The sequence below is a fragment of the Amblyomma mixtum genome, chromosome 2 (assembly GCF_055824585.1).
Source record: "Amblyomma mixtum isolate Tamu chromosome 2, ASM5582458v1, whole genome shotgun sequence".
Taxonomy (NCBI): Eukaryota; Metazoa; Arthropoda; class Arachnida; order Ixodida; family Ixodidae; genus Amblyomma; species Amblyomma mixtum.
The window spans coordinates 241,507,576-241,530,024 of NC_143013.1; the positions used below are offsets into that span (position 1 = coordinate 241,507,576).

At 49.9% G+C, this 22,449-nt stretch overlaps 1 long non-coding RNA gene across 1 annotated transcript in view; it reads left to right on the top strand.

Moving 5' to 3' along the window:
• The window catches only part of LOC149363135 (uncharacterized), a 37,337-nt gene that overhangs the window by 8,316 nt on the left and 6,572 nt on the right, over positions 1 to 22,449 (top strand). The window contains exon 2 of the long non-coding RNA XR_016288570.1: positions 4,440 to 4,527. This is a non-coding gene — a long non-coding RNA (uncharacterized LOC149363135). The remainder of the gene's footprint in view (positions 1 to 4,439; positions 4,528 to 22,449) is intronic.

Below are 22,449 nucleotides of genomic sequence, written 5' to 3' on the forward strand. Positions count from 1 at the left end.
GTTGGCGCAACTGAGACGGGTAGCTAGGGCGCCGTTGAGGTTGCGGTGAAAGCGTTCCACGATGCCAGTGGTGCTTGGGTGGTTCTCAGTTGTGCCGCAATGCCTGGCGACGAGAGTGTGATAAAGGTAGTAAGCTGGGCGGGCTCAAATTGGCGCCGACGGTGCCGGGACAACCTAAGCGAGACATCTACCCAGAAATGAAGGCGCGGGAAACTGTCTCAGCGATGATGTCACTAACGGCAGCAGCAGTCGACCATGAAGAGTTTGTAAGATAACCTCCAACACGTGTAGAGGACTCCCGATGTCAAGATGAACATGGTCGAAATGACGGCGGGGTGGAAGGAAGGCCTAGGGAGGCGTCTTTGCATGACGGGACACCTTTGTCACCTGGCAAGGCAGACACGTTTGTTGCTACGTACGCACAGCACTGTTAATACCGGGCCAGACGTAGCGCTGCATGAGAAGTCGCTGATAATCCCGAATTCCTCAACGACAGATGTGTACCGAGTGAAAAATGCCGCGACGTAGTGAAGTCGGAGCAAAAGAGCAGGAAATCCCTGCTGAGAGATCGCACCACAAGGGCTCAGGCGAGCACGGATGGGCACAAGCCATCGTGGGAGAGAACGGAGTTTTCCCGAAATGCCTTAAGCACGCTTTCATCGTACTGCGCGGGCGAGAATGTTGCCCACTCGACGGTTGAAGAGGGAGAGTCAACAGCAGCTATAATAGAAAAGGCATCAGCCAAGCTGTTGTCGGCATCTTTAATGCGGAGGACGTCCGTATTAAATTCCGAAATTTAAGCGAGATGGCAGAGTTCTCGGAACATGCACATCGCTCAGTTGTTCTGGAAAACGTGCGCAAGTGGCTTCTGATCGGTCAGCACGTGAAACTGGCATCCTTCCAGAAAATATAGAAAGTGTTGTATCGCAGCGTAGATGACTAGTAGCTCGAGGCTGAATACGCTGCAGAGGGTCTAAACAGAGCTTCCGATAGTAAAAGTTAAAAGGCCACCCCTCGGAGTTAATGCACTGCTGTAAGACGTCTCCGACGGCCACGCTGGAGGCATCCACCGGCAACCTAGAATGGGCGGTGCTGCCCTGATGAATTAGAAGCATAGTTTTTGTAACAGCTTGCTTGGCAGCAGTAAACGCGGCCTGGGCTCCTCATGGCCAGGTAATGGCAGAGGACGAGCCAGCTATTGACAGGAGGAGGTCGGTAAGCGGGCAAAGCAGCTCTCCGCAGTGCGGTACGAAGCGCGGGGAAAAATTCGCCTGCCTCGGAAATTAGCGTATATGGCGCAGTGTAGTAGGCTCAGGATCATCCGGGATGGTCTTGAAGTGGGACGGGAGAGGACATATATCATGCAATAACAAATGACTCCCCAAAACCTCGAGCTCAGATGCGCTGAAGACATCCTTGGCGGCGTTCATGAACAGGTCGTACTGCTGCGTGCGTTGGAAAGTCACGTAGTTGACGCTTGTGATCACGCGTAGGCTTGGCGATGAAGAGATCATTTATTTGCACGAACACGGTAGGGTGGCTCCGCGTAACCTCAGCGATAAACCTCTGCTAGGTTTGAGCCGAGTTGAGGAGGTCGAAAGGTGTCCGCACGTACTCAAACAGACCAAAGGGTGTCGGGATGGTGGTCTTAGGTATGCCGGCGGGCTCGACAGTCATCTGGTGGTATGCGTTAACGGGGTTCACTTCACGAAATATGGTGCCGCCATCTAGGCACGATGTTAAGTCTTGAATGTTAGGTAACGGATAGCTGCTATGTAAAGTCTTGGCGTTCAATGCTTGATAGTCCGCGCATGGACGCCTGTCACCAGGATCTCTGTTGGGCAGTAGATGCAACAGAGAAGCTCACGCGCTGGACGAAGGGCGACTAACGCAGAGCTGCAGCATATGGTCGACTCCCGCTTGGTGATAACCAGACGGTCCGAAACAGGAGCCGTGTTCGAGCAGCTGCTAGTGGACATGGGTGATGACGCGGTGGGTCATCGTATGCTTGGGCGGCTGAGTGAGGTTGCATAGGTTGGTTGACTCCGGCAAGTCCCCGTTGATTTTCTCGAAAGAAGAAGGTATCAGCGGGCGGATGCTAATGTGCGCAAGGTCGGACTGGACTACAGAAATGGAGAGACGATCCAAACTATCTGTCAGGAGATCATGCCGCAAGCTGACGTTCAGTTTGAAGTAGGAGAGGAAATTTGAGCCGGTGTCCGAGTCGACACCGTAAACGTTGACGAAGACTGATTGAACAGTGTGGGGAAGTCCTAAGTAAAGGGTGAGGGAGAGAAGTCCGTACGTCGCTACAGACGACGCATTGGCAGCACTGAGCGACTGCCTCATTGACTTGGAATGTCAACGTTGACTTTCTCCTTTTAGGTTGGAACGGCCAGCATCGGTCGAGAGAACCACGCTGATCTCCGCGCCCTTGTCTATGAGGAACCAGGTGGAAGAGAGCTTTCGGCTACGATAAAAAGGCGGCCGGGACGACAAGCGAGACCACACGCCGCCGAAGTTATCTCGGTGGGCGTTTCCCGACCAGGAACAAGGAGAAGTGCACATCGAGGCGCGGTGGGAAAAATGCCTGTGGCACCAGCATAGAGACGGCAGATGGGGCTCCTAGCTGCGAAGGCGGGCGCTGGCTGGAACGAGGCCAACGATTCTCCTGGGGCGTGCTCCGAAGTGCGGCACGACTGAGACGGGGAGCTCATCGATGCTGGCCTCAAGGCACGAAATCGCCAGGCGGCAAAAAAGCAGTGACGGACGGGGAAACCACCTCATGAACCTGGTCGGCGAGCTCCGCAACACGGTCGAGGGTAATGTCGTCGGCAGCCGCGAGGACAAGGCGGGCTGGAGAAGGCGTAGCAGCACGGGCAATCGAAGCAACGCGGCGTAGGGGGGTACGTCGCGTTCCCCGAGAAGCTGCCACATCAGGCGCAGCAGTTCGGAAGGGCGCCGGTCGCCAAGGTGCTCCTCGGTAAGGAGCTGCTGGAAGCGGATGCTCTTCGACGGCGAGATTCTGTCCGCACCTTGGTCTTGTGTGCTGATATGGTGTATCTCCCCTGGGTTCAGGCAGAAAGTCCAAGAGCGCTCCTGGTAGTAGAGCGTCGTTTCCAAGGTGATGCGTAGAAACTGAACTGTGCCTCGATCTGGAAAAAACAGACCTGCAGGTTCTGGGGCCAGAAGTGTAGAAGGCTTACCAGCAGCGACGAGGCGTCCTGCGGGTGTAGTGTCCTGTTCCATATACGGGTCGCCCGGATGAGTTTTTGTGTTAGCCTTAGGTCGCCACTTTTAGGTTTATCCCTCAGGAGGGAAGTGACTAGAGAGCTGAATCGGATCTAGGCCAGAAAAGAACTGCCAGCCGTGGCTTCACGTCCCACAATCAGGGGCTGTCATTTTTTTATTTTCTTCCTCGTGTAAGCGCGCGTTGGCCGTGCTTAGGCGCAGCCAAAGGAGAGCACTACAAGTCAAAGCCGCGCTCAAGCTCTCAAGATCATTTGTGTTCTTTCTAAACGATAAAGCTGCAACGTCTCACAGCATGAAATATGGCAAGCTTGAAATACAGGGCTGCTAACTTCGAGCAAGCAAACAACATTATAAAGAGTTAAGTGTTAACAAAGTATACAGTCAGCACCAGTTTGGATAACACACTGTAGCGCCTCTTCTGTCCTCCGCGGTGGCTCAGGGGTTGTGGCGCTCGGCTGCTTACTCAAAAGACGCGGGTTCGATCCCAGCCACGGTGGTCGAATTCCGTTAGAGGTGAAATTCTAGAGGCCCGTGTACTGTTTGATGTCAGTGCACGCTAAAGATCCCGAAGTGGGCGAAATTTCCGGAGCTCTTCACTACGGCGTCCCTAATGGCCTGAGTCGCTTTCCTATATATAAACAAACTAACCTTCTGTCCTCGCCTTTCCTGTGCGCTAGACAACGCTACATTTATTTTTTTTTCAAACCAAGGGAGGAATTTGGGTACAACTACAATTATCTCACAGTTTTCAATGTGACAGCGTTCAATTCTCCGCAACCCAGAAATTGTGGCGTTAGCGTTGTGAGCGGAAAACCACGAGCTTGACTGTGGCAGGTGGTGCCCAGAGAGCAACCTAGGAGGCAGGTTGGCCACCTAGGTCACGTGACCTTACGGCGTCATCATAACGTTCCCACCGTGGCAGGTGGCAGTTAAATTAATGATTAGTAGCTTGGGAAGAGCAACAATGGCCTCGCAAGGCCCACCGCTGGGAGCACCTGCCATTGCAGGGCAGTAGAGCATTGTTTAACCGCTGCACTACTGAACCAGGAGAGGTATGAGGACTGCCACGGATCTATGAATATAAAGTACAAAATGAGCTTCTGCATAAATTGAAATTAACCCTTACGCTATTCTGTCAAACCTTTATTGCGAAGCTTAAGTTCTCTCATTATTTTTTTTCCTTTTAGGTGCCGTCCAGGGAACGGAAAAGACCTCTTGCTCTCAGAGCGGTTCTTCGACGATGAGCAAGGTTTTTGCCCTTCAGATGTACAAACGGTATGCAAACCACATCTAATGTGCATAACTTACTAAGACCATTTTTCAAAGCTACACGATTATCTAGGCAAGGACAGGCACATTTCAAGTTACAGTGTGTATTTCAAAATTGTTGATATTGCAAACTCTGTTTATACCAAAGTGGTGTACAAAGCTAGGCGGAATAGCCGGGAGAAACGAATGATTGTGAAGGCTAGTCGCTAAGCTTCTCTTAAGGCGTCTATCCTCACGACTAAGCAATACATACTTCAGAACGGGAGCGACAGGCAAATCGATTAAGGCTGCAGACATTATTTATAATTTGTTAATTTTCACCTACCGCAGCCTCCCATTCGGCTATTAAATGAGCAGAAAAATAATGCATAAAATAATTTCAATAATTAGCATGATATCATATACCATAAAAGCAAGACGAAACGCCAAGAAAGAACACGTCAGCCATAAATCGAGACCGTAAAGTGCATCATATCTATTCGCAAAGTTAAGGGGAATATGAGCTAACGTCGTACTTCACAGGTGTTCTTTAACTCTTCTAAAACCTTGTCTCATCATTGGATGCACACGGATCTCAAAACTGTTGGTAAGGGCTTGGCGCGGCAGCAAATAGATGTCCGCGAAAATAATCCTGAGCGCTTTGTTTCAGCGGAGGTGGCGCAGCAGAAGGAAATCGACCAGTTTTTCACAGTTCGCAGCTAAAATTGGGCCCTCGTTTTTCAGTGCTGAGCTGTGCTTCAGTAGGAAGCCCGAAGCAATGGGTTGTCATGAATTCCTCACAGAAAGAAGCACCAGGCACAGATATTAGGGTTGTGAGAATTGACCGAGAGAAACACATCTAAATAGATGACTTTTTACCAATGGAATCAATTATTCGTGAGGAATCCAGCGCTTGGATGTATGTTTCAGTGACTTTATAAGGGACTTTGAAAGAGAAGAGGCGTGAAGATCGAAGATAATGAAATTAGGTGTGTGAAAAGAAAAGGCCAAATAACTATCTCAGTCACTGGACGAACCCCGCCAACTTTCACGGAAAGAGAGGCATGAAGGTTTCGCTTTGTTCATTGCGTTTAACCTTCCATACCAACTGAGGTTATTAGGGACGCCATAGTTGAGTGTTCCGGATAAATTCGACCACCTGTGGTTTTTAATGTGCACTGATATCGCACAGTACACGGGTCCTCTAGCATTTCGTCTCCATCGAAATATAACCGCCATGGTCGGGATGAAACACGCGTCTTTCGGATCAGCCGCCAAGCACCATAACCATTGAGCCAGCACGGCGGTCTGAAAGAGAGAAAGATTGAAAGAAGGAAGGCATAATTCCTGAGCTGTTGCGATTGATTTCTACCACCTGTGAATTTTTTGTGTGAGCTGATACTGGTGAAATACACGAGCATCATCTCCTTTTCGACTCCATCGAAGCATAGCCGGCATTTGTGCGATTTCAAACCCCCTGTGCAGGCTTGGCAGCTGAATGCCGGTGAAGACGCTGCCACGGCAGCAGGCAGTTTTAACTACGCAGACGCAACGGCCACACAGAACGGACCAGACGGCCACAGATACTAGGTTTGGTATTCGGAAAATATGCTCCCAATATGGACTCTGTATTTGGCGCCGCACGTCTCTTATCATCACCGTCTTATGCCTGCTGCAGGATAACAAATTTGGAATAGTGCTGGACAGTATGTTCTGTTAAGCACCGTTCCGTAGAGGAGAGATTGCAGCGCTTCAGTTGTCGTCGCTGTTCCTCTGTAGGATACTGGAAGCAATCGGAAAGTTTTAGTGCTCACCCACCTCTCCCTAATACCGGCTCTGAGGTTTTATATCTTACTTTCAGTTTTACTTCATGAGATAAGTACTTACTGACCTGCACATGTATTTGGCCTCTTCGGATCTCCTTTAACGGCTTTCGTTGAATGTGTAAACGCGGCACCTTTAAAGGCCCCGTTACCAAGAAATCCGGAGTCAACATTATCGGCGCTGTCAGCGTTGTGAGCGAAAAATCACGAGCATGGCTCTGGCAGGTGGTGCCCAGAGAGCAAACCAGGAAGCAGGTGGGCCGCCTGGGTCACGTGACCTTTCGGCATCATCACAATGTGCCCATCGGATAGTGAGAAAACTGCCCACTGTGACAGGTGGCAGAGAAATTATTGATTGGTCTCTCGGGAAGAGCAGCCTGGTCCGCATAAGGCGCATCGCTGGGAGCACCGGCAATCGCAGGGCAGTGGCGCATCGCTTAAAGGTGCACTGAAGAGTAATCTGAGCTCGTATTTTTACCGCTGGAACTCTTTCTACGCGTTCCGAGCGTTATTACAAACTTCGAATTATTGCCCTGTGCGGCCGATTTCCCTGATTTAAACGCGATTAAACGTCCCGGCTCCTAAATTTTTTTTGAATTCCCCACAGGCGGTGAGAGGAGTCAGCCAACCTTTCAACCAGTCCCGTGGCGGCTTGCCGATCTGCCATCGGCGTAGTGATACGTAGTGATCGGCAAAAGCAAAAAGTCCACGCTTAATTTTATTTCCGTGGGCCTAATGTGCAGCTATGTAGTCTCTGACTAAACCCATTTATTGACAGAAACCTAAAAAAGAAACAAAATAAAAGCGAAAGCAAAAACGCCACGCGATTGCCAGAAAGGCACTTCAAGCGTCAGTCAACTCCTCCAAACGTCTGCGGGGAATTAAAAAAAAGGTGGGAGCCGGACGTTAATCAGATTTAAATTAGGTAAATCGGCCACACAGGACAATAATGCGATGTTTCTAAGAATCCTCGGAACGTGTACATCAAGTTCTCGCGGCCAAAAGGTGAGCACCCACTCCTCTTCAGTGCACCGTTAACCGCTGCACCACTGCACCAGGAGGGGTTTGAGGACTTCCAAGGATCTATGAGTGCAATGTAGGAAATGACCTCCTGCCTATATGGGAATTAACCCATTGCGCTATCGCGTCATACCCTTAATGCGAAGCTTAAGTTATCTCACTTTTCTTTTTGATAAGTGGTTGACTACCAAGGTTATTCTTGGCTCCTCCCGTTTCAAACAGAGCAGATAATTAAATTGTAACCGTTTTTCGCATGTGTGACGTTGGCATCAACTTTACTTTCAGCTGACCGGGTTTCGATTCTTGAGGCTTCCGGGTGTGTGGCCAAGTTTTGACGAGTGTCACCTTTGTTGGTGTTGCCACCCAAAATCATTCAAGCCATTCCACTTATATTCACGTCTGCAAAACTGTGGGGGTTACCGACCTATATAAGGTGTTAAGAATGCGATAGCATCACCTCGTGATGTCCGCTCAGCCTGCTTCTCCTCATCCGTCATTGCTAATCGCCGCATGCGCTGAGTCTCTGCAGCCGCCGGTACTCCACCCTCAGCAACATACTTCCGTGGCCACCTTTTCCGCTTACTGGGATTTTCCACTCAGGTAGGCACTTGCGGCGTTTATTTTGGCTCCATGCAAAGCCTTATACGCGGAGCTGTCTAGATGCATCTGCACACAGCCAAGCGCACCTGCCAAATGACGCTGATACCGCTACCGGGCTCAGCCACATCATGTGACCGGCGCACCTACCAACTCGGTCATTTCACGTCGTCTCATGTCACACACCCCATCGCCCAATCAGCGAATTTTATGACAAAGACCGCAGACGCTGCAAGTTTCTTCTCTAGTGAGTAATGCGGAGAGTAGGTCCATGAATTCTTGCCTGTGTTCAGTACTCGCCAAATACTCGAGGCGCAGCATGCGTAAATCTTCTGTGAGGAGATAAGGATGCAAGATGTCTGCGGCTGTCAAGACGGAGAGATATGCTCTGTCTCTGAAAAGCTGACAAGATAGGCTACCTGAGTTGAACTTGAAAGTTTGCTTCAAGTGAAAAAAATTAGTGGCCCGATCAGACATCTCATGCGACCGACCAGTCGGATTTCTGCACGATTATTGCTTTCCGGCTCTGACACTGGTGAATGCTTCTACTCCAATCAAAGGCTTCACACTAGGCAGCACTTTTCTGAAGGCTGATAGCGGGCGGAGTGGTACCGCGGGTGCCGTAGGGAGGGCAGCTGTTTAGCCACGGGTTAGCTAGTAAGGGAGGTGGCTAGGGGGTGTTGCTACCCAAGCAGCACAATATCAATCGCCAGACATTAGCACAATGGCGGCGAAAATCTGCAGATATATCAGCCTTACATCCGCTTTTAAGGAATCTGGGACTTTTTCCAACATTGGCCCATCACTAACAATGGCCCTACATTCGAACCGAGACTATGCTCCTCTACAGGCCGCCTATCAATAATGGTCTGATGTTCCCGTCAGGACTAGGCCCATGTCCAACCAGTCTATCAATAATGGCTTGAACTCCGAGCCAGGCCATGCCCCTTGTGCCACTTTTTTCCACCATGGTTAAGTATTCATCCCTAATACACTGGCAGTATCATTTAGATGTGACTTCTCAATCGTAAGGCCAGTAGGAAAGTTTATGCGGTTTGTGCTTGCACCTAGTTTTATACCACACCTCCTGCTGTATATTCCAAAGTAGCACACAATGGGGGGTGCCTAGTGATTAACATGGGCAAGTGCGGCTGGGATTAGCGCCAGATCGCTAGAGCACCTACGTCGGCCCCCTGTGGAGAATAAGTGGACCAGCCCCAATTGAGCTTGCCCCCGTCGATTCTAAATGGGTCCCATATCGGTGCTGGTAGGGCTACCTCATGCCAAATTCCTATATCTAGCGCATATCGGTTCCTTTTCAGGCACTTGAAGTCAGATGAAACATCAATGTCGGCTCTATGCTCGATAAACTTCTGCTAGCCCAAATGAAGCTGGCCTCACGAAACACCTGTAGGTCCCACGTAGGCCGTGGTGGGGCTCGAAAACGGGCGCGCCCAAATTTTTCCCACATCGGTTCCTTGTAGGGTACTTGAGGACAAAGGTATTGTCGACGTGGGCTCTAGGCTGAAAAAAGCTCTGCTAGCGCAAATGGGGCTGCCCACTTAAACCCGCAGTAAGTCCCGCCTAGCCTGTGGTGGGGCTGGAAAAAGGGCGCGCCCCCATGGTACCTAACTTGGTCCCTTGTCGGTCAGTTGGAACATAAATATGGGCTCCGTGCGAGAAAAACGTCGTTTAGCCTAACTGTGCCTGCACACATAAAACCGCTAAGATCTCACGTCGCCGTGCGGGGCTGGAATGCGGGCGTCCCCAGAAGCTGCCTACATCGGCCCCTTGTTGGGGTTTTTTGGGCAGATGCAACACAAATGCTGGCGCTATGTGAAAAAAAACGCGGCAAGTCCAAATGGGGCAGCCGATTCATTGCTACGGGTGGTCCTACTTCAACTACAGTGGGCCTTAATACACCGACGTGACTCCATCGTGTTATACATGCATTTTTTTCAATCCAGAAATCTGTATGTATTATGCGCTTTCATAACTTACGCTTGTAGATTATTTATAAAATGATTCCCGGCATCTTTACATAATTACTTCAAGTTACATGCTGTGCACTGATGCACTGCACTTCCCGATACTCGCGAAAATCATCGAAGGGCATCGGGGTATCTGTTCTTTCAGCCAGCGTCTTTGCTTCAGCGGACACGGTTGTTGCGACGCGTGTCCCTTCTTTCACTCTTTCCTCTTATCTTTCAACTCTCTTCTATCTGCACGTGGCAGTGGTGGTGGCCCGGCTAGAGCCAGTCGACAGGCCCGTGCACTGTCCTTTTCATCGTTCTCTCAGTCGCAACAACATCAGTATAGTTAGCAATACAAACAAGGGCTGTCCGCACAACACTAAGGTGCGCTTCCTATACACAAAATGCCACACGATATTATTGTGGGCAGCCCACATAGCGCAATTGGCCCCGTGTTCACAAAGAAAATTACTTTTGGTTACTTAGGTCTCGTTGACATTAAAAAAACTGAGTGTGTGATATTATGCCGTGAACGTACAATAGGAGCATTTGAGGTGGGCCTGCACTTAAAAAATCTTCATCCACCCCCTATGGTAACCTTGTGAGCTGGCCCCAATTGGGCTTGCCTCTTTAGAACCCGCATTTGTCCTATAACGATTTCGGAGAGGCTACCTGAGAAGAAAACCTAACGTTCGCTTTCAAGCGGCTACCGACTTTTCACCAGAACAGAACCCATGGGGGAGCCCGGTGGGCTGTTGAGAGAGAGAGAGAAACAACTTTATTGCCATAGATTGGCGGAATTTAGGGCAGATTAGCTTGGTGTGGCCCCCAGGTGGGGGCGACTTCCTGGGCCCAGGAAATGAGTGCCAGTTGGATGCTCTTGTCTGGCCTTTTGAGGAGTTGGTTCCATCCTTCCTCGGAGGGAGCAGGCAGTACGGTTCAAGGGGGCGGATTTCCAGCGCAACCCCAGAGGATTTGCGCCTGGGTGGGGATTTCTCCCTGGTAACAATTTTGGCAGACGTTGACATCAAGAAATGCAGGCCGATTGTGGGCAGCCCCACAGGGGCTACCTGCATCGGTCGTTAGTGGGACCCATTGGAGTGTATGAGGGCCGCCGACTGGGGGCGACTGGGGCCCGCGTTGCAAACCCCACGTAGGTACTACCGGCGCTCACATGGGCTACCCCACTGGACCTAAAGAGGCCTCACTTCTTAGCCCATTTTGTGCTGCAAGGGTTCGGCAATTTGTTTTTGGCCACAAATCTCAAGCTTTCATGCAAGACTGATGTAGCCGATCGATACGTGAGGACAGGCCAACGACAACGCACACTTATTAATGCGAAAGAGAGAGAGAGAGATTTTAATGAGTCAAAGACAGGTTATTAATGCGAAAGCATTACTTGGCTATGTCGGCGGGATCGAATCATTGATACATGTCGGCAGCGGTTGGAGCGTTCTCAGAAGAGATAGGATGAAACGAATGATTGTAATCGATAGAGGATGGTGTCATGATGATGTGCAAAAAATGTGGTGTCGATAGCATGCTTGGGTAATTAGTTAGACCCAGAAATGTTGAAAAACCGCCGAAATAGCGCGCACGTCGATATAGTGAGAGGCCGGGAAACAACCATGCACGGCAAAATAGCAAAAAAAATAGGCAAATGGGTGAAAATCAAGTTTGCATTGAATTGAATTGTTTTTTATCAGTGATAATTATATCGACCAAAAAGTTTGATTGACATAGAATAATTAGTTCCTTAATATGAAGCAAAAGTCATTGGAGGGTCGAATAGGCTGGACGGGGATATAGTAGGTGAGCGGGAAAGCAGCAATGGCGCCTAATTAGAAAAACCAAAATGCGTATTTGAGGTGAAAAGGGGTGTAATCGGAGGGATTGTGATTAATTAAGGTGATTAATTCAGAACAAAATGTAAAACAGTGATTGCAACCGATAACCGCAATCAATGGAGATTATTATGCGATACGAATGAATGAAAATTAAATAGCTAATTAATCTGCTGAAGAAGGCCAATGCGATGCTAACTGAGAACAAAGAAGGGGTAAGAGTATTAAAGAGAGGCAAAAGAGACAACGAGTGCCGTGGAGGAATCAATCCTTTCGCATTCTCCCAATGCGGATAGCCTCAGTGATTCCTGATGTTCTCTAGTTGTTCTCCAGAAGCCGGAGCTAGTTATATGTAGCCTATTAGCCATAAGCAGCCATTGCACATACAAAAAAGAAGGGAATCAAGTTTTGAGGAACGGAATTTATTGCATCTAGGCTTCTGAGGGTAGCAACCGTGGAGGAAGGACCTTATGCGCAAATGTAGGAAGTGGAGGAGGGTTGTTGCCAAGACAACCACCTGGAGGACGGCACCGCGAAATAAGGAAGAGGGTTACCGTGGAAGAACTAGGATCTGGCTTGACTGGAATGCACAACCGGAGGGTGGTTACTGCTGATAGCATCCGGAAAGTGGTTACACTTGATGGAGGCGTATCAGGGCTTACTTCGGAAATAGGACGGCATGGCGAGAGCCATTCGGATTGTGGTTGTTGTGAAAGGAGAAGAGGGAAATGTCGATTCCAGAAGAGTGCGCAATTAGAGTGGTCTCCACGGAAAAAACTCGGAGGGTGGTTACCTAGGTTTGCTGCTCAATAATGACATAGGATCCATTGTAGTGGCACAGCAGACGATACCCGCTTTCTCATACGCCACCACCAGGGCTGTAAGGAATGCGAAGGCGGTGAGCGGCGTAGCGCGCTTTAAATCGATGTTGGGAGGCAAGAACACGAAGGCGCGCTAGGCGCCGGGCTGCTTCGGCTAGACAGAGTGCCCTGGCTATGGAGGGATCGTTACGAGGTTCGGCAGACAATGGTAGCATGTTGTCCAGGGCGTAGCACGCAAGTGGGGCGGGGGGGAGGGAGGGGCGAGCGCACAGTAAGACCAAGGGGCTGAAGCCAGTAGGCGCGTGGTATTGAAAGCTTATGGGATGCTGTCAGAGTGGATGTCAAAGGAGAGGAAGCGAATGACCCAAATGCTTATGTCACTGCGCTGATTTGCTCGCTACTTTTTCAATTCGGTCGGCAACAACAGAACTTTGTCTGTGAAGTCGCAGGTGAGTTTAGATCACGCCTCACGTGAGCTATACTCACATTTGACGTCACATTCATCGTTCCTTTGCAGAAACGAAAACATTACAGCACTGGAAACTGCTGAACGTTTGCGTCATAATGGTAGGAAGTACAAAAAAAAACATCTAATCGAAAAAGAGACGCACAAAACAGCTACGCTTCCCGATGCCTCGGATCATTCGGCTATTCCAGCAGCCTCTGCGTCACTGCACCATACTGCGCTGCGCTGTTTTGTCGTTGTGCAATTTTCCCCATGCGCTCTTCTGTTTTTCTGTGCTGTTTTGTCTCTGTGGTGTTTTTTCCAGCGTGAAGTTTTGACGCGTCCAGCTTTTCTCTTTTTGGTTTGGTCGCCATGCTATTCTTTTCCCTATGCGGTTTTGTCGCTGCGCCGTTTTTTCCTTGTGCTGTTTTGTCGCGGTGCTGTTTTGGTGCGCCGGTTTGTAGCATGATGTTTTGTCGTGTGTTGTTCTGTCGTGTTGGGACCGTGCGGTGGTCCAGGGACCCAAGGGGGGTCAACACACTTGCCATAATAAAGTTTTTCTCTCTCTCCCTCTTCGCTAATACTGCCACGCATCTCTGTAGTTCTTTCAAGCTGAAAGCCACCGGCAGGCGGCTTTATCATTTCGTTTGTGACGCGAGATGTCACCTGACTTATCCCAATTGATAGTGTACACAAACAACTGCTTCCACATTTTTCCAGATGGTTATAGTCACTTTTTCGTTACTTGTCTTGATGGTTCCTTCCCAGCTTTAAATTGAGCGCTCCCGAGAACTGCAGGCTTTCTGTTCAACGACCGCCAAGCACACTTGTTGCTACGCAACCGCCCACTCATTCAGTTCTTTGAAGGTGCAAATCAGCAAGTGTTTCGTTTGGTACCCCTTTTCGATGTCTTCGTGCACGCCGGACTGCCGTCACCATTACGTAACATCTGGTGGAGGTGCGAGGTGCCAAGTGCCTTTTGCACTTCTTCCCGTACAAAGTCTATCTGTGCTTGCGGCTGCGGGGATGATGGCAGCAGTCGTAGTAGCTCCTCGCGGACTGTCTCACAGATGGTGTCCCGCAGGATGTCACTGGTGGTAGTTAAGGTGCCTGCATAGCTCAAAGAGAAGGCTGGTGCCGAGCCCAGATGTCGACGGCCTTCCCGATTGTAGACGCTTCGGTTCTGAACTCGGCAACGACATTCGGTGAGTTTTGGACCAATCTGGCAAAACTTTCTGCTCTTATACGCCGCATAAAGAAACGCACCTCCTCCTCGGTCTGCGCGTCGGAATAGACGGCACATCTCGACGTACGGAAGGACTGTCTCATTTTTAAGTTAGATGCGCGTCTGGAGCAGTAATTCGACTTTTTCTTTGCGGTCGATGCTTGTGAATGTTTGCACAAGTTCTTTCCTAAATTCCTTCCAAGTTCGCGCGAAGCTTCGTTATTCCCATGCCAGGATTTATCTAGGCCATTCAGCACGAAAAATACGTACCGAAGTTTTACTTGGCCATTCCACCCGTTGAATGTCCCCACACGCTGAAACTGGTTCAGTCATTCTTCAGTGTCTTCCTGGGGTAGACCACTGAATACAGGATGATCACGTGGCTGCTGAGAATTAGCGTTGATGACGCAGCGCTACTCTCCATCTTCAGGAGCGTTGCAGGTCCGCGGTACCGAGCACCTCAACCTCGACACCAACGCCCGCACAACCCCAGGCCATGACCTGCCCAACCTCGACACCAACGGCCACGCAACCAGAGGCCATGACCAGCGCCGCCGTGGTGAGCAGCCAAAAACGTCGTACCACTCTACACAAGGAGACCTGTGTCTAGACCCAAAGGCACCAGCCGCCCGCCCGCCTACGTAAGCTGTAAGCACAGCCAAGAAAAGCAGGCCAAAGGAGAACCCCGGATCAGCGCCACCCCCTCAGCTTCTCTTGCGGCGAACCCGGCCACATTCTTCAGCACTGCCCCTACAGAAGAATGGGCCTGCGTGGCTTCTCAACTGATGCCCCACAACCCTACATCGGCCAACGACCATTGAAGATCGACGAGTATCAGCGCCGAGAGTATTACGTCTCCTCGAGCCATCTGTCCCCGCTCATCTGTCCCGTCAGCCTCGCGCTTCGTGTCGCCTCACCGATGCTATCCAGCGGCTCTTTGCGGAAGGTGTTTGCGGAAGTTTCCCCCCCAAGGAAACTAAAGAAAGCAACCTTTGGTGGTGAGGTTGCTCACCAACGAAACGATGAATATCCCCCATCGACCATACCCTTTTACGCTTTTATTGGTCTTCTCGGAAAAAGATAAAAAAAAAATAAAAGAAAGAGAGAGGCTGCCTGGACCAGCAAAGCTTTGCCAGGCTTAACGACAATTCAAGATAAATGAAAAAGAACTAACTGTTGCCAAAAAGAAAAAAAAATGGAGAGAAAAACAGAGCAGTAAAAAACTCAAAAGAGGAGAAAACAAAAGGCTTATCACAGTAAAAATTAGTCGCAGGGAGACAGCTGAAGCGCAACGTGTAGTCCGCGGAATAAATAATAATAATAAAAAACAGAAAACCAAAGTCACTGCAAAGTCCTGGTCACAGTAACAGTCTAAACGAAGCACCAAGTGCCGGCCACAAAAAAAAATAAAAAAATAAAAACTTAGTCAAAACAAAACGAGACAAAACCAAAGTCACAGGCACGCAGTCAACTACACAGTCACAGCCACGCAGTCAAGGAGGCAGTCACAGTCACAGTCAAGCACAGTAAACACGCCACTCCGAAACCGCGTACGCCCAATAAAGGAGCACGGGGCTCTCCTCTATGCAGAGGTAGGGGAAGAGAAATTGAAGGAAAGAGAGAAATCAGCGTCAGTAATTTGGAATTGTATTACTTATCAGGTGAATTGAAGGAGAAGGGCACAAGCAGCTGGGTCTCGGAGAAGAGAGAGGTAAACAGATGGTGTGATGTCCGATGAGCAGAGATTCTAAGCTAGAAACCGAAGAAGCAGTAACGGAACAATCCCGGAAGTAATGACAGAGGTTTTCGCATAACATTCCACAGGAACAAGTTGAAGACAGAGACAGGCCAAATTTTCTAAAATAGAACGGAAATCTACCATACCCAATAAGTAAAGTAATAAGAGGATTCGTGAGTAGACGAACAGGGGGAATATTAAGTGTAGCAGGGATCCAATTGAATAATTCAGTGCCACCATTATTCTCGCGCCAATAAATGCTTTACAAGAGAAGTGAAGAACGATGTAAACGGGAAAGCACGCAACGACGTGAAAGGGTAGAAATATGTAAACTTCCAAACTGCCCGGCACTACCAGCAGCTTGGTCGGCTAACTCTTTCCGGAATGATCACGGATATGAAATAAAAAAATGGGGTAAAAGAAGACAAACGATGGATATCATTCTTAATGGCAATGATAGTCGGGTTCTAAGAAGTAACTGAAGACAGGGCAGAAAGCAGAGACAGAGAATCAGTGTAAAAATGAACAGGCATAGAGGGAGGGTTGTGAATAGCATAGACAACAGTAGAATGAAAGGCTACAAGCTCATCGGCATAAGCACTAGGGGTGGTTCTAAAGAAGGAAGATGAACGTATACAATATTTAGTGTTGAGCTAAGAACAACAAATGCAGCACCAGCTGAGCGAGGAGTGAAAGACCCATCAGTGTAAATATGCAGGGCAGGTTGACAAGAAAAGAATACAGTTTCCTGAGAACTAAGTTGAACAAAAGAAAATTTGAATTTCAATGAAGGTTGATCGGACTAGGGATTAAATAGAGGTTGAATTGGAGAGGGGCCATAAAAGGTATTGGCGTACACTATGGATTGGCGTAACGTGAAAAGCATAAACTCTGCGCATAACTGGTCTAAATAAATAGGCAAAGAAAGAACATTTGCAAGAACATAAAGAGCAGCGGTTAGCGTAGTATTATAGGCACCAGTAAGAGCCAGAAGGAGAATTCGTTGAAGTGATAAAACGCGATCTCTTAGTCTGGAAAGGGGGCAATGAAACCACCAAGCTGAGGCAGCATATAGATATTTGTAGGAAGAATAACCTGATGACAAATTTGGCGTATATGAGAAGGAGAAACACGAAAATGGAAATGGATCCATTTAGGGACCTGGGTGGTAGATGCAAGAATTTTCGCTTACAAATAATTAACTTGGGGAATAAAGCTTAAGTGAGAGTCATAGACAACACCTAATAATTTAATACTCGGTTCACACTTGAGACTGTAAGTGCCTAGTCGAATAGCCGGCTTACGCTTGTGTAATGCCGGGACTCCATTAAAAAACAGAACATAAGAACACTTTTCTGGCTTTAACTTAACGCGAAATGTGGTACACCACCTTTGGATTAAAGTTAAAACATTTGAGCCCAGCGTTGACAACTCGCGGCTAGTTTTGCCAGGGATGCATATAAAGGTGTAATCTCCATACTGCCGCGTATTATTGTGGTGCCCGTTCGTTCGCTCAAGGCAGCAGGAAAGGGGTGTTATCATTTTTGTTCGTGACGCGAGAAGCGACCGGATTTATCTCGATTGATCACAGCCATGAAGAGCTGCATCTACGTGTTTTCAGATTAATCTAGATGATCTCGACCTGTTATCTCGAAGTTTCCTTGCCGGCTTTAAATTGAACGATGCCGCGAGCAGCGGGCATTCGTAGTTCGACGACCGACGAGCACGCTTGTTGCTTACGCCACCGCCGAGTGATTCAGTTCTTTTGCGGGCGCAAGTCAGCCTAATAAAGAGCGTTTCCAAGACTGGTTGGTGTCTTCCTCACCGCTGGACTGCCGTCACTACAACGTGACATCTGGTGGAGGTGCCGGGTAGCCTTTCATGTTCCGGACACCCCCTACAAGTCGTGACGCCAGCCCTCTGAGTCATCTACCGCAGGACCTGAGTCCAGTCCACCGCGCAAGCCGACGCCTGCAAGGGGACGCACCAGAGTTCGGGATTCTGCCGGATCCTACCCGGAAGCGGAAGCCAGCAGCAACATCCACCATCAGATTGCCCCAGACGACCACTCCAGTCATTCTTCAGCAGCCCCGGGTGCCACCAACCTTCGACGCTTCGCCTGGCGCCGATCCCGAAGAATGGCTGGAACAGTTCGACCGTGCGGCCGTCTTCAACTGGGACGATGCCATGAAAATTAGGTACGTCTTCATCGCCTTGGAGGGACCAGCAAGAATCTGGTTTGAGAATGAGGAAGCTAGCCTTACGGAGTGGGAATCCTTCGAGGAGCAGCTTCTCAAGACCTTCACAAAAGTCGTGAGAAAGGAGAGAGCCCAGCAGCTGCTACAGCCTCGCATACAACACCCAAACGAGACCGTTGCAGTATACACTGAGGAGATGAAGCGTCTCTTCCGGCGTGCCGACTCGAGCATGAAGGAAGAAGAAAAGGTCAAGCTGCTTATGCGAGAGTTAAAGAGCAACTCTTTTCGGGCCTCGTACGGAACCCACCGAAAACCGTCGCGGAATTCGTAGAAGAGGCATCCACTATGGAAAAAACTCTTGATGTCCGAGCCCGCCAGTATGACCGCCAGCAGCGCATTTTCTCAGCAAACTGCCTGGACACAGCTAACAACGACAACCTGCTGGAGGTTATCCGTCAAGTTTTGCGAGAGGAGCTCCGCCGATTGGTGCCAACGGGAACGCAGCCGCAGCTTTCATCGCTCACAGACGCCATCCGGGATTAAGTTCAACAGGCCTTGGGTGTGACGCCGACCACCACGCAGCCTATGGAGCCCCCAGCCATGACTTACGCCGCGTGCGCCTTCCTGCACCTCGACGACGGGACTCAAGCCCCTATCGCCCTCAGCCAGCTGCGTTGGCCCGCCGCCCACTCGCCCCAACCCTCCCGTCCTACGAGCGTCGCATACAGCCGAGGAAATGCGACGAGTGGAGAACTCCCGACCAGCGCCGCCCACTATGCTTCCACTGCTGCGAAGCTGGTCACGTCCTCCAGCACTGCCCATACAGACCACTGGGTATCCGAGGGTTCTCTTACGACGCTCCACGACCCCGACCCGGCCAGCGACCAGCCGAAATCGAGGATATTTTGCGTCGGGAAGAATACTCATCGCCGAGCCGCCTATCACGTTCCCCGTCGCCACTGTCCCCGCGCTTTGTATCTCCTAGCTGAGGTTACGCCGTGCGTGGACGCTCCCCCAGCCCCCGAAGGCTAAACTAAATAAAGCAGCCTCTGGAGGTGAGGTTGCTTCTAAGCGCAATGACAAAGATCCTCCATCGACGAGTACTCAAGACCATGCCTCAACTACGACGACAACACCGACGACAACGACACCGATCACAACGACACCGACGACTACGACACCGACGACAACGACACCGACGACGACGACACCGACGACGACGACACCGACTAGGACGACGACGACGACGCGGCGGAGGCTATGAATTGGAAAATATTAGGCCTATTTCTCTAACATCAAACGTGGTAAAATTAATAGAAAGGGTGTTACTTATGCGGGTTTCTGCCTTTGTGGACCGCAGAACTATTCTCAGCCCGTCTCAACTCGGCTTCCGGCCGCGATGTTCGATATGGCATGCACATGTAGATCTTGAGAGTCGTATTCTTCTAGCTCGTCGTCAACGCCTGTATGCTGCTGTGAGTTTGTCGTCATAAATGACGCCCAGGTATTTTAGGGATTGAACTTGAGGAATTGGTTGAAATTTGCATGAAAGCCTTGCAAAGGCTTCCCTAGGCGGCCCTGTGTTGCCCATCATCCCGGCTACAGCGTATATCACAGCATCTAGGTTCCGGCGTCGAGCGTTATTAAGCGTGCAAGACACAACACTTTTAACATCGGTGGAATATCAGCATCTTAAATATTCATGGAGCAGGAAAATTTGTCCATCTCGGCAGCTAGAAGTATCTCTGACGAGGTTGCGCTGCCGCATCCCCCCTCTAAATTTCTATCTGCACAGATCTGGCTTGGCGCTATCTCCCCTCTGTGCATTTTGCCGTGAGCCTGAATCAATCGATGATTTTTGGCTCCATTGTCGTCGTTTCACCTCTTTGAGAAGAAGACTGCTGGAGTTGCCCTTACAGCAACTTGGCCTCAGTTTGAGCAGCCCACACTTGCTATCATTTGGTGCCACCACACTTGGGTTCAGGCACAGGTCTGTTTGTGATGCTGTTCAAAATTTCTTGCTGGAATCTCATCGACTACCTTGCTAAAGCTTTCAGTATTTTCTTTTTATGCTTCATTTTTTTTTCTTCGAATTATTATCTTTTCTCTCTTTCTCTCTCTCTCCAATCCAATCTCCTTTATATATATATTATGATTATTATTATTCTTATTATTTGTTTTCAGTTTTGTTGATTTTTTTTTCATCCTCTCCGTGCCCTTCTTGTGGTAGACTCCCCCGGTGTTCCTCTCCCGTGTGCTTTCCTTTTGCCTTTACTACGTACAGGTGAATACCAACCTTTTCCACCCGATTCTTGGCCGATCTCCCAGAGTGGGTATGTGCCATTCTGTCGTAGGCTACAACAACTTTTACCGCTGCCCAGTGAAGTAACGTCGGAGTACGCCCACCGCAGCCTCACTACTCGACGAAGCCGAGATCGGACACCGAAGGCAACGTACAATACGAGAACTTGAACAAGTGATCTTGAAGTTACGGTCGACGGTCACGCGGTTACTGCCTTGGTCGACACGGGAGCTGACTACTCAGTCATGAGCGGGCCACTCGCTGTCCGACTCAGGAAAGTAACAATAACTCGGGATGGCCCGCTGATCCGCACCGCAGGTGGTAACCTTATTACGTCGTCGGGACGCTGCACCGCGAGAGTTACAGTAAATGGGCGAACCTATGCTACAACCTTCCTGGTCCTACAGAAATGCTCGCGAAACGTGATTTTGGGAATGGACTTCCTGAATGAACATCGGGCGATCATTGACCTTAGATCCAAGTCGATCAAGCTTTCCACGGACAAAGCCATATCTGCCGCGACGACAGCGACTCATCACATTGCCTTAAACGTCCTCGACGAAGCATTGAGCGTGCCGCCCCGATCAAGTGTCGTCGCCTGCATAGGTACTGGAGACATCGAAACTTCCGAAGGCGTTGTCGAGAGGAACACCCAGTTACTCCTTGATCGATGACTGGGCGTCGCAAGGGGAGTCGCCCAAATCCGAAATGGCCAAGCCCAGGTGCTGCTAACCAACTTCACCGAAGAATACCGGCATCTAAACAAAGGTACGACGATCGCTTTCCTCTACGAGCTGGGATACATCGGAGACATATTTGCCCTACCTGACCAACTCGTAGAGCCAACTGACCAAGTCCATCAACAAACGTTTGATATCAACCCAGCATTAACCCGGAGCAGACAAGACCAAATACGCAGCCTTCTTCAAAAGTACAGCGACTGCTTCTCATCAGCATCGAATGTGCGACGAACCAGCCTTGCCAAGCACCGCATTGTCACACACGAACACGCCCGACCACTGCGGCAGAGCCCATACCGCGTATCGCCGCTAGAACGCCAAGCTATCCGCAAGCAAGTTGAGGAAATGCTTCGTGACGACGTCATCCAACCATCGAGGAGCCCATGGGCAGCACCAGTCGTCCTAGTGAAAAAGAAAGACGGCACCCTTCGCTTCTGCGTCGATTACCGCCGCCTGAACAGCATTACGAAGAAGGATGTCTACCCCCTCCCCCGCATCGACGACACATTGGACCGGCTATGCAACGCTAAGTACTTCTCATCGATGGACCTGAAGAGCGGCTACTGGCAAATTGAAGTCGACAAAAGCGATCGCGAGAAGACTGCGTTCATCACACCAGACGGACTCTTCGAGTTCAAGGTGATGCCATTCGGCCTCTGCTCTGCCCCAGCGACGTTCCAGCGAGTAATGGATACGGTGCTCGCAGGCTTGAAGTGGCAGATTTGCGTAGTCTACTTAGATGACGTTGTTGTCTTCTCCTCAAGCTTTGAAGACCACCTCAGAAGGCTTCGGATAGTGCTGGAAACGATCAAGTCTTCAGGCCTGAACCTGAAACCAGAGAAGTGCCACTTCGCCTACGAGGAGCTGCTGCTCCTTGGTCACGTCGTAAGCAAGGATGGAGTTCGCCCAGGCCCCCAGAAGACGGCTGCGATCGCAGAGTTTCCACAGCCTAATGAAAAGAAAGCTATACGCAGATTCCTTGGATTGTGCGCTTATTACTGGCGATTCGTCAAGAACTTTTCGCACATCGCTGAACCTTTGACCCAACTTACCAAGGCTGACGTTCCCTTTAAATGGGAAAGGCCGCAAGAGGAAGCTTTCAAAGAGCTGAAGCGCCGCTTGAGGTCCCCTCCTGTGCTCGGGCACTTTGATGAAAACGCCGAAACTGAAATCCATACCGATGCAAGCAGTGTGGGCTTAGGAGCGGTCCTCGTTCAGAAAAA